Source organism: Apteryx mantelli, chromosome 1, assembly GCF_036417845.1.
Source record: "Apteryx mantelli isolate bAptMan1 chromosome 1, bAptMan1.hap1, whole genome shotgun sequence".
Classification (NCBI taxonomy): Eukaryota; Metazoa; Chordata; class Aves; order Apterygiformes; family Apterygidae; genus Apteryx; species Apteryx mantelli.
This window is the reverse complement of record NC_089978.1, coordinates 147,493,828-147,504,391: the sequence shown is the minus strand read 5'-3', so window position 1 is coordinate 147,504,391 and position 10,564 is coordinate 147,493,828. Positions and strand designations below refer to the sequence as shown.

At 37.6% G+C, this 10,564-nt stretch overlaps 1 long non-coding RNA gene across 2 annotated transcripts; it reads right to left on the bottom strand.

Moving 5' to 3' along the window:
- Nucleotides 1–3,301: 3,301 nt before the first annotated feature.
- Nucleotides 3,302–10,345, bottom strand: LOC136991149 (uncharacterized). 2 transcript variants are annotated; one of them, XR_010883191.1, is made up of 4 exons: nucleotides 10,075–10,345; nucleotides 8,519–8,680; nucleotides 7,699–7,932; nucleotides 3,302–3,927 (listed from the first exon to the last, which is right to left on the bottom strand). It is a non-coding gene; the product is annotated as an uncharacterized lncRNA (long non-coding RNA). The 2 variants fall into 2 exon arrangements; XR_010883190.1 differs by lacking the exon at nucleotides 3,302–3,927 and having other exon boundaries at nucleotides 7,562–7,932.
- Nucleotides 10,346–10,564: the final 219 nt, after the last annotated feature.

Below are 10,564 nucleotides of genomic sequence, written 5' to 3'. Positions count from 1 at the left end.
TCAATCTAGCATGCCTTTGTCTGTTGGGTAGAGTGTTCAGGAGTCACGTCAATAAAATCAGGAAAAATAGTCGATTTTCATACTGCTGAAGATCATTTGTGAGTTATCTTAAGACTGATGCTGTAAAATTAAAACACAAAATTAGTATTTTATTATTAATAAATCGATAAATAATATTATAACATTCATTATCATCTTTATTATATATAGATGGATGTGCTGGAGTATTCTTATCTCAGCTTGCCTCTTTCAGACTGTTAAGATTTGCCAAGGCAGGTCTGTTCTCACTCCCTAAATTTAGTAATGACCAGGTATCAGAGATCCTTCTTCCTCCAAGGGCCTTAACTGTAGGATATAGTTCTTATGGGATGACTGTAACATATATGCATAGTTGAAAACTCTTCTGGACCACTGTAGAGAGCAATATTTCTTTTTGGGGGGGGGGCTACTTTTTAAAAATTCAGTAGTTTCTCCTTATTTTGTGTTAAATATGAATTTACTTTTAATTTTAGCAGAATTTGCCCAGGCCCTGTCCTCAGCCCTTGCCTGAGAGCTGTGGCAGGTTGGCTGTGTCCAGCCTCGCAGCGCGCACATCACCACCTTGCCACCTTGTCTTCCTGGCATGGCCTTGGCCCTGCCTTGTGGCCACGGACCCACCTGGTGGCTGGACCCGCTCTGCTCCCCTTGTTTGGGTGCTGCGGGCCTGCGCCCTTGGGGCTGCTGCCGCCACTGCTCCTACCTGCCGTGCTGTGCCCCCAGCTCCTGGCTTGCCTGCCCTTGCAAAGTGGGCTGCTCTCGCTGCTCCCTGAGTCTGTGTTCAACTTTTGCACATCCAAAGATGCTCGGTTGACTCACAAAATTATTAAGAAGTATAATTAAGTTATGCACTTAGCATATGCTTCTGGAGTTGGGCTGTTCATAATCATCTTTTCTAATAAAATCAAAGCAATATCTCTCTCAGCTGCTATCAAGACAGTCCAAGGTGATGATCATAACTCTCCTGTACATAAAAGCAAAGAAAGGGCAGAACAAGTCTGATAAATGAGAATTTTTTGTACTTTGAAAGCAGTTTGGAGACACTGCCCTCATATTTCAAGAGCTCTATAAATTGCAGTTAACAGGGTCAAATGCAGCATTGAACACAACTTTGTTGGGAATGAATTATGATAGTACACAGAGAAAAAGCACAAGATGACAGAGCTCAGCATCCTTCTTTAGTTATGCTTATAGCCAGGTTTTACTGTACAAGAGTTTCCACTTAAGAAGTAAGGTGGTAAGCAGAGAATATAAAGAGTTTGACTCAATGGCCAGTAATCAAGGGAGTGAACTGGATTAATTCACAATAACTCTAATGGGCCAGTACTAAGGCCATCCACCTTCTCTCCTTTCCATTCTATATAATATAGTTGTATGCAGCCAGGGCTATACATAAATTGGAATATTTTGGAAAAGTGTGCTTTGTGTGGTTGTAGCTCTCCTGCAGGTGCCGAGCTTCTATGCTTTCTCTTTGACTGGAGACTTCCTCCTTGACCCCTAGGGGAAGCAGGAATATGTATGGGAATAGGACACTTTGTTAGAAGCAGTCACCCTGATCACCTCAATAACCCATCAGCAACAGATAAGAAGAATCTTTTCTACTTTGGACTTCTGTCAATCTTCATATGAAACATAAGCTTAATCTCAAAGACCACCTAAATCTGCTCCCTAGTATGGACTGCTAAATCTTATAGCAGCAAGCACAGTTCTACCACACCACACCACACCACATCCCACCCCACCCCACCCCACCCCACCCCACCCCACACTCAAAAGGAGAAAATACAACATGAACTTGCAACTTCTAGTTGGGTTTTTTTGCCCTCTCATATCGTCTGAGTCTGGATAAGAAGGGGCCAGTTTGTTCTATTAGTTCACCTTTTCCCCCTAACACTGAGAGCCTGGAGAGAAAGTTTTTCCATCTAGCTTGTGAAGTGCTTCCTATCATAGCAATCACAGTTTTTCCTACTTTCTTCACATGATATGTCACAACCCTTCTGTTAAGTTGAGCTTCGTTGATATTTTCTACAGCCATAGAACACTTTTCACAACAAATTGATAAAAAATAAAATAAAAAGGAAAGTGAATTACAGGGGTATTATTTTGGGTTTCAAGTTTAAACTTCTAACTTCACCAGCCTGAGTTGAGAGCTTAGTTTTTATACTCCCTATGTACTAAGTGGGGAAAGAGAATTCAGATCAGGAGTCTCCTCTGGCTTGGCATGAAAGTTAAACACCTAAAATAAACAATGTGAACCCCTCTGTTTCAGATGTTTTGACAGCAAATGAGTATCAGTGTAGATACAAACTTGCATTCCATGCCTGTATGAAGCTAAACACAAGGCCTTGCATGCTGCTGAAAGCAAAACTTGGTGAGTTTGCTTTATGAATTTGTACTTTTTATATATTCAACAAAACTTCAATGTATAGTTATTTTTATGTTTAATAGCTCACATCATGCATATTCCAAATGGAACACAAGAAAGCAAAAGCATCAAAAGCAAAAGTTCTTAAGAAGTGCGTTCATTTTAAGTTTTAGAAAACAAGGATTTATTGTTTTGCTTGTGATCCGATTTAATCTCTTTAATGCACCATGAAATAACTTGCATATCTGGTGAAGGATCATGAAGACTACTCTATATATATTTTATGTAGTTACTACACTTAAGATAGTCTCCTCTGAGACAAAGACCAATTGGCTGAGGAGTATGCATGTACTCTTGCTGCCTGTGCCATAGCTGTTGACAAGACAAATTACACAGACCACAGCTTTTACAAACACTAGCCCACTTTGAAATTTCAGGACCATCATCTTTGATCCTGACAGCAATTTCAATACATAAAAATGCATGTTTATTAATATCTCAATCTTTTGGGATAGGAAATAAATAAAAAAATCTATTTATTTTATTTGCACAGGAAAAAGGAAGACAAAATGCCAACAATGTTAATCAGAAGAAAGAAAAAAACAGGAAACATAACTGTTTTAATAACTATGCAAGTCCAATGCATATTGCAATTGCAGTTATGTTTCGTTTCTTTGACTCAACCCTGAAAGGAGAAAGGGCAGAAATGTTGAAAGCACCACTGAATGTCTAATTATCGTCTAATGATATAAATACTGTAGCTGATAATTACACTTAATTAAATTATTAACTAGGTGTTGACTAATCAACTAGGGCTTTGTAAATGTGAAGCATTCTTAATAGCTATTATTATTGTACTGTTTGTAACTAAATATCTTTGCTACCGCATGTGTACACAAGATTCTGCTGCAATCTCTGTGAACTTATATCCCAGTTATGCCATTGCCACTCATTGCTCATAAAATGTACAAAGTTATATGTAATGTTATTTCCCTTAAAGAACTGTAAAAAAGATAAATGATATCCAATTACTAGCTGAGAACACGACATCAGATCCAGTTGTTTGATTCCCTTGGTAGGTAATTGCGTACATTCCCATGTTAACACATATTTATTTTATCCACTTTCTTTTAACTCTGTATGGAAATTGAGACTTTCAAATATTTCAATAATAGCATGAAATGGAATATTTTAATGGCCTTCTGTATTTATGAACTGCTTGATATGGGCCAAATCCCAAACTGCTTAAGTCAATAGAAGATTGCCACTGACTCCAGTGGACTATTTGAAAGACCTTACATTCAAAAGAATAAAACGTTGAGATCACTTCAGCGTACTATTCTTTGGGTCCAAAGGGGATATCTTCATTTGTTATCCAGGAAATGAATGTACCTAAACAATTCAGAAATATAATTTTTGGTCTGAGAAATTATGGGGCTTATTCTTCTTCCTTAATGCAAGATTTGAGAATAATTCTTGGCTTCTATTTTTCTTCAAAAGACAGGGGTTTATTCAATTCAGTTGACCTGTATGGGAATAATATTTTAGAATATTATTGGAATTTATTGGATAAGTTTTCATACATGTTATAGTCAAATCCAGATAAATGTGCAAATATCCTGTTGTATCACTAGCACACTATTTAAATTTCCTGACAATCTTCAACTTCAAATATTAATTCCAAGATACTGCCTTCCTTCTGAAGTCCAATAAATTCTGTATTCAGTTCCTGTATAATGTAAAGGAATCGACCATTTTATCCCCAGTTCAACTTATTTTCCTAGTTCCTTTAGCCTGGGAACTACTTTGAATGGATTCAGGACATAAGTAAACCATCAGTGTATACTATTACTTATATCACATACTTTAATTCCATAAGGGAAATCATTCATTATTACCATCTGAATTTTACCTGATAACTATCATATCAAGATTAAAAAAGCATTATTGAGAGAGGTAGCTTTAGGCAAAGCAGGATAAAATTAGCAAAACTGTGCCCATGACATTCTCCCCAAGTAGCTGAGAGTCCGAATAAACCTTTTGGCTCAGCTACTAGGCACTGTTTATTGCCTGCCTTCAAGGCCTTCTTCTGGAGCTGTCTCCAGGCTTGCTTTCCCTTGTTTAGGGGGATTTATAAACATGTAGGGACCTGCCCTGGCAGTGAGATGACAATAACGGAGGACTGGAAGCTGCCCACAGTCACTTTCCTCCTTCATGTAGCGCCTCTCTTATCAAAGCCGTGTGTCTTTTCTTTTGCTCTTATCCATACATCAGCACAAAACAGTCTTAGTGATGGACCTACAGATTCTAAGTGCTCCCAATGACTTAAGATTATGAGCAATTCAAAATACATATCTTTGATATCTTCAAAGATAACTCACCTTTCTGCAAGTCATGTGCACATATTTCCTGTTTTAATTTGTCTGACTTAGACTTCCATCCTTTCTATATCATTGCCTGCTATATGGAAGAGCCTTACGGTATCAGGAATTTGTTCATGTAGATAGCAATAGATATTAAAAGTGCTCTTCATCTTTTGTTTAAACAGGGTAACTAGAGTGAATGTCTCCAGTGTAGCTTGGAAACCTCAGCAATGAAATCTTATTCCCCCAAGAGTTCATAGCAAAGCTAATTATTCATTTCAGTAAGATGAGGTTTCACCCTCCTGATTTTATTGAGACAGGATTTCACTCCCTGTCTTCTGATCTGATGAGAGGGATTAGGGGTTCCAATGCCATATCAAACACATAAAGAAAAAATACTGAATAGTAGTGATCATGATTTTGCCCCCATCTAAATCCTTGGAGTGGGCACAAAGCACAGCATATATACAGGCAGAGCAGATGTAAGGTTTTTCTTCTGGGATAGCAGAGTTCCTTTATATATATATATGTGTGTGTGTGTGTATGTATATACACACACACACTATATATATATTTATTTATTTTCGTATATAGTGATATATATAGTGATATATATGTATCAGTCAATATAGGAGGATCCCTGTGAGCATTATTAAAATATATTTTCAGATTGCTGGCCCATAGCTTTCAGCCAGATTTTTTTGAAACACCCAGGTTTTCTGAGAAATGCTGGGATTTTTCCAGAAACCAAGAACTACCACTGCATGGTTTTTCCTGTTGATAATGTTTAGCAGAGGCTGCTGTTATGGAGATTGCTTAGCACAATAACTGAAGCAGAAATGGAACTAGTATCTTCTGTGAATGCTAATAAGCAAAAGCAGATACACTAAGTATTTTTAGACTCCTGACGAAAGTCTCTTCGGTGTGTTTCAGTAAGCTTTCATTCATTTTAATCTGAATCAGCTTAATGTGATATAATCCAAAAGCACTCTTACCAACAGTTGAGACACAGCCCACCACATTTCAAACCACATTGTAACCTGGGGAAGGTTTATGCTACAACCTTCTAATCTGTATCTTAAAGAAGCCTAGTAAGCTAATATTGAAACATACCCTAACGGGAAGGGTCAGCAGCCTAAATTTAGGGAGAAGACCTGTTCTTTAGAGTATCAGTTTCTAGTCTAAGGGTTCAACATGCATATCTGTCACAAAGAAAATCCCTCTTTGTTGGAAATCAAAGCATATACTTAGCTAGCAGTTAAGCAGAAAACATAACACAAAACAAAACCCTGTAATACTCACAACACTTGGGAAAGAAAGGATACACGTCTCTGCACTTAGATGGTAAAAAGCTCTCAGCTTCCCCACTCATAACACTCCTATTTTTATGACACTCATTGTTCCACACAAGTTGTCTTTTATATTATAATCAGCAGCATTCTTGGTTTGTAGAAGCTGGGTTACAATGCATTAGGATACATGACAATATCTTGTCAAATAAGATAACACTGCTGTTCAAGCATGTCACGCTTGTTATCTTTCTGAAACATGGACTTCTATTGTCATGACCTGCTGAAACATCACTTTAAAGCAGAAGGGGAAAATTTAGCAAGAGACAAAATGCTAAAGCACCAAGTCAGTTTCTCGCATAGTTTTTGCCCTTATGATGAAAATACATGTCTTCATGGCATTTCCTCTGGACTTCTGGTGTGCATATTACTGAGAAAGTACATACTAAAGCTTCAATTTTAAGCGTATTCATTATATTAAACATCATTTGCCTAAATAGAGAGAAATCTAATGCTTGTTTTAGATGCCTTACACAGTTTATATATATATATTCAAAGGCTTTGACTAAACTTTCACCTTCTACCTTTCCATAACTCCCTTCTGGCCCTAAGAACTGGAACACTATTGGGATGAAATGTGTTAAGTCACATGCTAATTTATGGGAAGACAGGTCTTATCCTGTCAGTAAAGAAAGCCCTTAGCCCTAAGACAGGTATAATACCAAGCAGGTTTCTTAGAGCATTAAATCATATCTAATTGATCCTTCCAAGAATCTAAGAAACAGATTTGAACTGGTTCTCCAAAACAAGCGTTCTTCATGTTTCTGGTCTTTTTGACTGCTAAAATTTTCTTTGCAAAAATCTTTTGACACAAATTTTAGTGAAACAAGTATGTATTGCACCAGTCCCTGTATTTCATTATCCCAGACAGAGAGAGGCATGTTCACTATCCAACACTGGTAAAACTTCACTGGAACACTTGTTTCCAGTTTGGGATACTACATTTCAAGAAAAACTGTGGCCTGTTCACAGTCTTCAGAGAAAAACAAGAGAATGTTCAGAGACATCAACAAAGATCGATGAAGAAAGATTGGAAAAATTAAAGCTACTGATTTTAAACAGCTAAAAAAAAAAAAGATTTAGATAAGTCCTTCAGTACATAAAAAACTATTGCAGGAGTAAAAGTTGAAAGGGAACAATTATTCATTCTCTCTTATAAGAGACAGGGGTCCACAAATGAAATCAGATAAGTTCAAAACAAAAAGGAGAAAAGATAAACTTTCCCAAAGCAAGTAGTTGATCTGTGGATCTCATTGGCCCTGGATGCTGTGGATTTTTTTTTTTTTAAAAAAAGCTTACCTAAAAGCATATGTATCAGTTATTACCAGTCTAATCCAGTAAGGCTCATTTCATGTTTCTAAAGTGTTCTAATCTGTTCTCCAGGTTCAGTAAATAAGACAAGGGGAAAAAACAAACAAACATTTGTATTTTAGCACAAAAGATTCAGTTTAAACATTAGAAAAACCTTTTAAATAAGTTTGAGAATAAAAAGTATTGAAGTGAATTGCCTGGGAAGATTAAGAATCAAGGTCTTTAAGAATCAGGAGTGATACAGGTTTACCCAAATCTGCCTGGAAGAGCTTACTGTGTTAGGTGTTCTCTTGAATGCTTCCTTTTCAGCAAGCATCTGGCACAATAATACTTGAATTGTCAACGGCCTGTCCCAAATTGCAGCTATCTCATTTAACAAAGGAATATATTCAGTCAGGTATTCCATGTATTAAGTAGCCATTAGTCAGTCATGCTGTCTGATCCTTGGAGAACAACAGAGAGCTCCATTTTTTTGTTCAGTGCTGTAGAACTTGTCACAGTAGCTTTTCTATTGAAGGGAAGAAAACAAGAACAGAAGAGCTAATGACAGAATTTTAAAAAGACATAAAAACTTAGATTTAAGATTCCTTTAAAATTTTTAAATTTAATATAAGTAACAAGGTAGAATTTATTGGAAAGATAAGGTTTTAGCATAATTTACAGAAATTTATTTTATGTTCACAGAGGACTACCACATATATTACTGGTGCGTATCACATACTGTTCCAGATAGTCAGCCTTTTTTAGAAGTATATAAAGTTTTTCTTCTGTATTATTTTGAAACAATTTAAATTTTATTATAGCAAGAATGCTGTGACTGCTCTAAACGGAACGGCTCTCTAGCATTTTCAGAGGTAAAGCAACAGCAGGTGGGGATGCTGGGGACAGCTTGTTACTCAGCATTTACCATCAGCCAGCCAGCTGAATATGTATTCCACACATGGATCATACTGAAATGTGGGACCCAGTTGAAGTGTATACATTGTACCGAGTTTTCTCTCTATGACCACATATGAGTTTTCTCTTATTGCTAGGTAAGATTGCGTGAGCAGCATCTGATGTGACAAAGAAAGGCACACAGAAGACATGTCTACCTCTCCATCCTTGGCTGCGATCCAACATCAAAATCTTGGTCTGGCTCAAGGAGTCCGTGCCTGACTAGAAAAGGGTTTAGGAAGACCCTGGCATCACAAACACGTTTCCATTTGTGATTCCTCTGTAGTGGTCTGCTATTAATGTGTGTGCTCTTGAGGGCCCTGGGAAGACACAAATCCTGTCAGTGGCCCCAGCTGGGAATACATCCACAGCAAAGACCTGCAACTCTATGAAGTTTGTGGTGTCGGCCACTCATGGGTAAACAACCTCCACCACAATCACGCCCACTACAGACTTGTCTTCTCTTCTATGGTAGGTACAGGGAGGCTTCCAAAAGCAACACTGCTGCCTAGAACAGGCTAGGCAGATACTCAGTGGTGAATGGTAGTTCCCCTGGCAAAGACCACTGAGGACAGCACTCTCCATTTAGAGCTTCTGGATCCAGTGCTAGTCATGCAGGTATATCATGTAATTTTATGTGGTAGACATATTACACCTGGTCCCTGAAGTTCCCTGAGCTGCAGACCTCTTTACAACTGGTAAGGTGTGGATAGCAAAAAAAGTTTATATCCTAATACAATGTCACAAACCTGTGATGGTTAAACAAGCTGTTATCAGGAGTTTCATTCAGGTTCTGCAACAATGTTTTTTCCCTCCACTCCCAGCTCAAGCAATGAGTAGCAGCCTGCTTAGCCCCATTTTGGAAAACAAAGTGGCATCAGTAACAAGCCTGAGATGGTACCCAGCATGAACATGGAAAACAGATGAATGGTGTGAGCAAGCAATGTGGACATGAGCCATTTACATCTCTTGATTGATGACCCAGAAACCACTCCTTGGTGCATAACTTCCTAGAAGTGTAGACAGCAGTGGGGAATACTGTATATCTTAACACATAGTTGTACGTGTGTATCCTTATGTGTTTATAATGTACAAGATACTTCCAATTGTTTCTGCCTCAAAGTGCTAAAAACTTGCTTTCTTTCAAATTAAAGCCAAAATTTTAATGTATTCACATCACTTCATAAGCTGAAACAAAAAATATGCAACATATCACAAGACATATAGTAAGATCACAATAACTGCACAATTTCCTAAGATTTGTTCAATTGTAATTTAGTAGCAAGAGAAGACAAGTGGATGTTCTACTGCATAAGGAACATGACAAATTTTGTTTTTTCTTCCTTCTTGTATATATTCAAGAACTGATTTTACACTCCCTACATCTTGGGGCATAAAGTAGTGTACCATCACATAACAAAGGCCAAACAATGCAACAGAGAACATTTTCTTGTCATCACAACCTTCTGCAGGTAACTTTCTATTCTAATAGGAAAGTTAAGACGCAATTGACTATGTTAGCAAGTAATGTAGTTGACTGATGGCAGATCTTTAGGGTGAAATGGAGCTGAGGACCCAGCATCCACACAATCGACACACATTTCAGGGGATTTAATTTCAGGCTAGCTTAATTTACTGCCATGGACTGAATGCCCTTGAGCAGCTGGAATGTATTAGATGTGTTGTTACAGCATATTTTTCAGTTCAATCTTACCCAAAAGGAATATCCAGTTCATATGCTCTGGGATTGCTCCATGACATGAGCCACAATCTATTAAGTAGGTGAGATCAGCAGATTCCGTTCAAAAGCATGTTTCTGGTCCAAACTAAAATGCTAACATAGGAATTACTAATTCCTACATTAGCAATATGTTCCCTGGTTTTGATTCCCTCCCTGGATCTTTACTCTTTATTCCTACCCTGCCTTAGAAATAGCCTCATTCCATCACTCCAGTCTAGGATGGAGGAGGAACTATGCATCTAGCTTGTTTATAATTTGCTCAGGTATGATGGATATTACCAACAATATAAATTGTTATTAAGATAACTTCAAAGCAAGTTAGTGAGGGGAAATACTGTATTAATGAAGCTGAATGCAGTTCGTTTGAGGACAAGTAGCCTAAGATCCTCTATACATTCATTTGCTATGCCACAGACTATCACACTCTGTTCATATGGTTCATATTTACAATGTCATGGCCAAA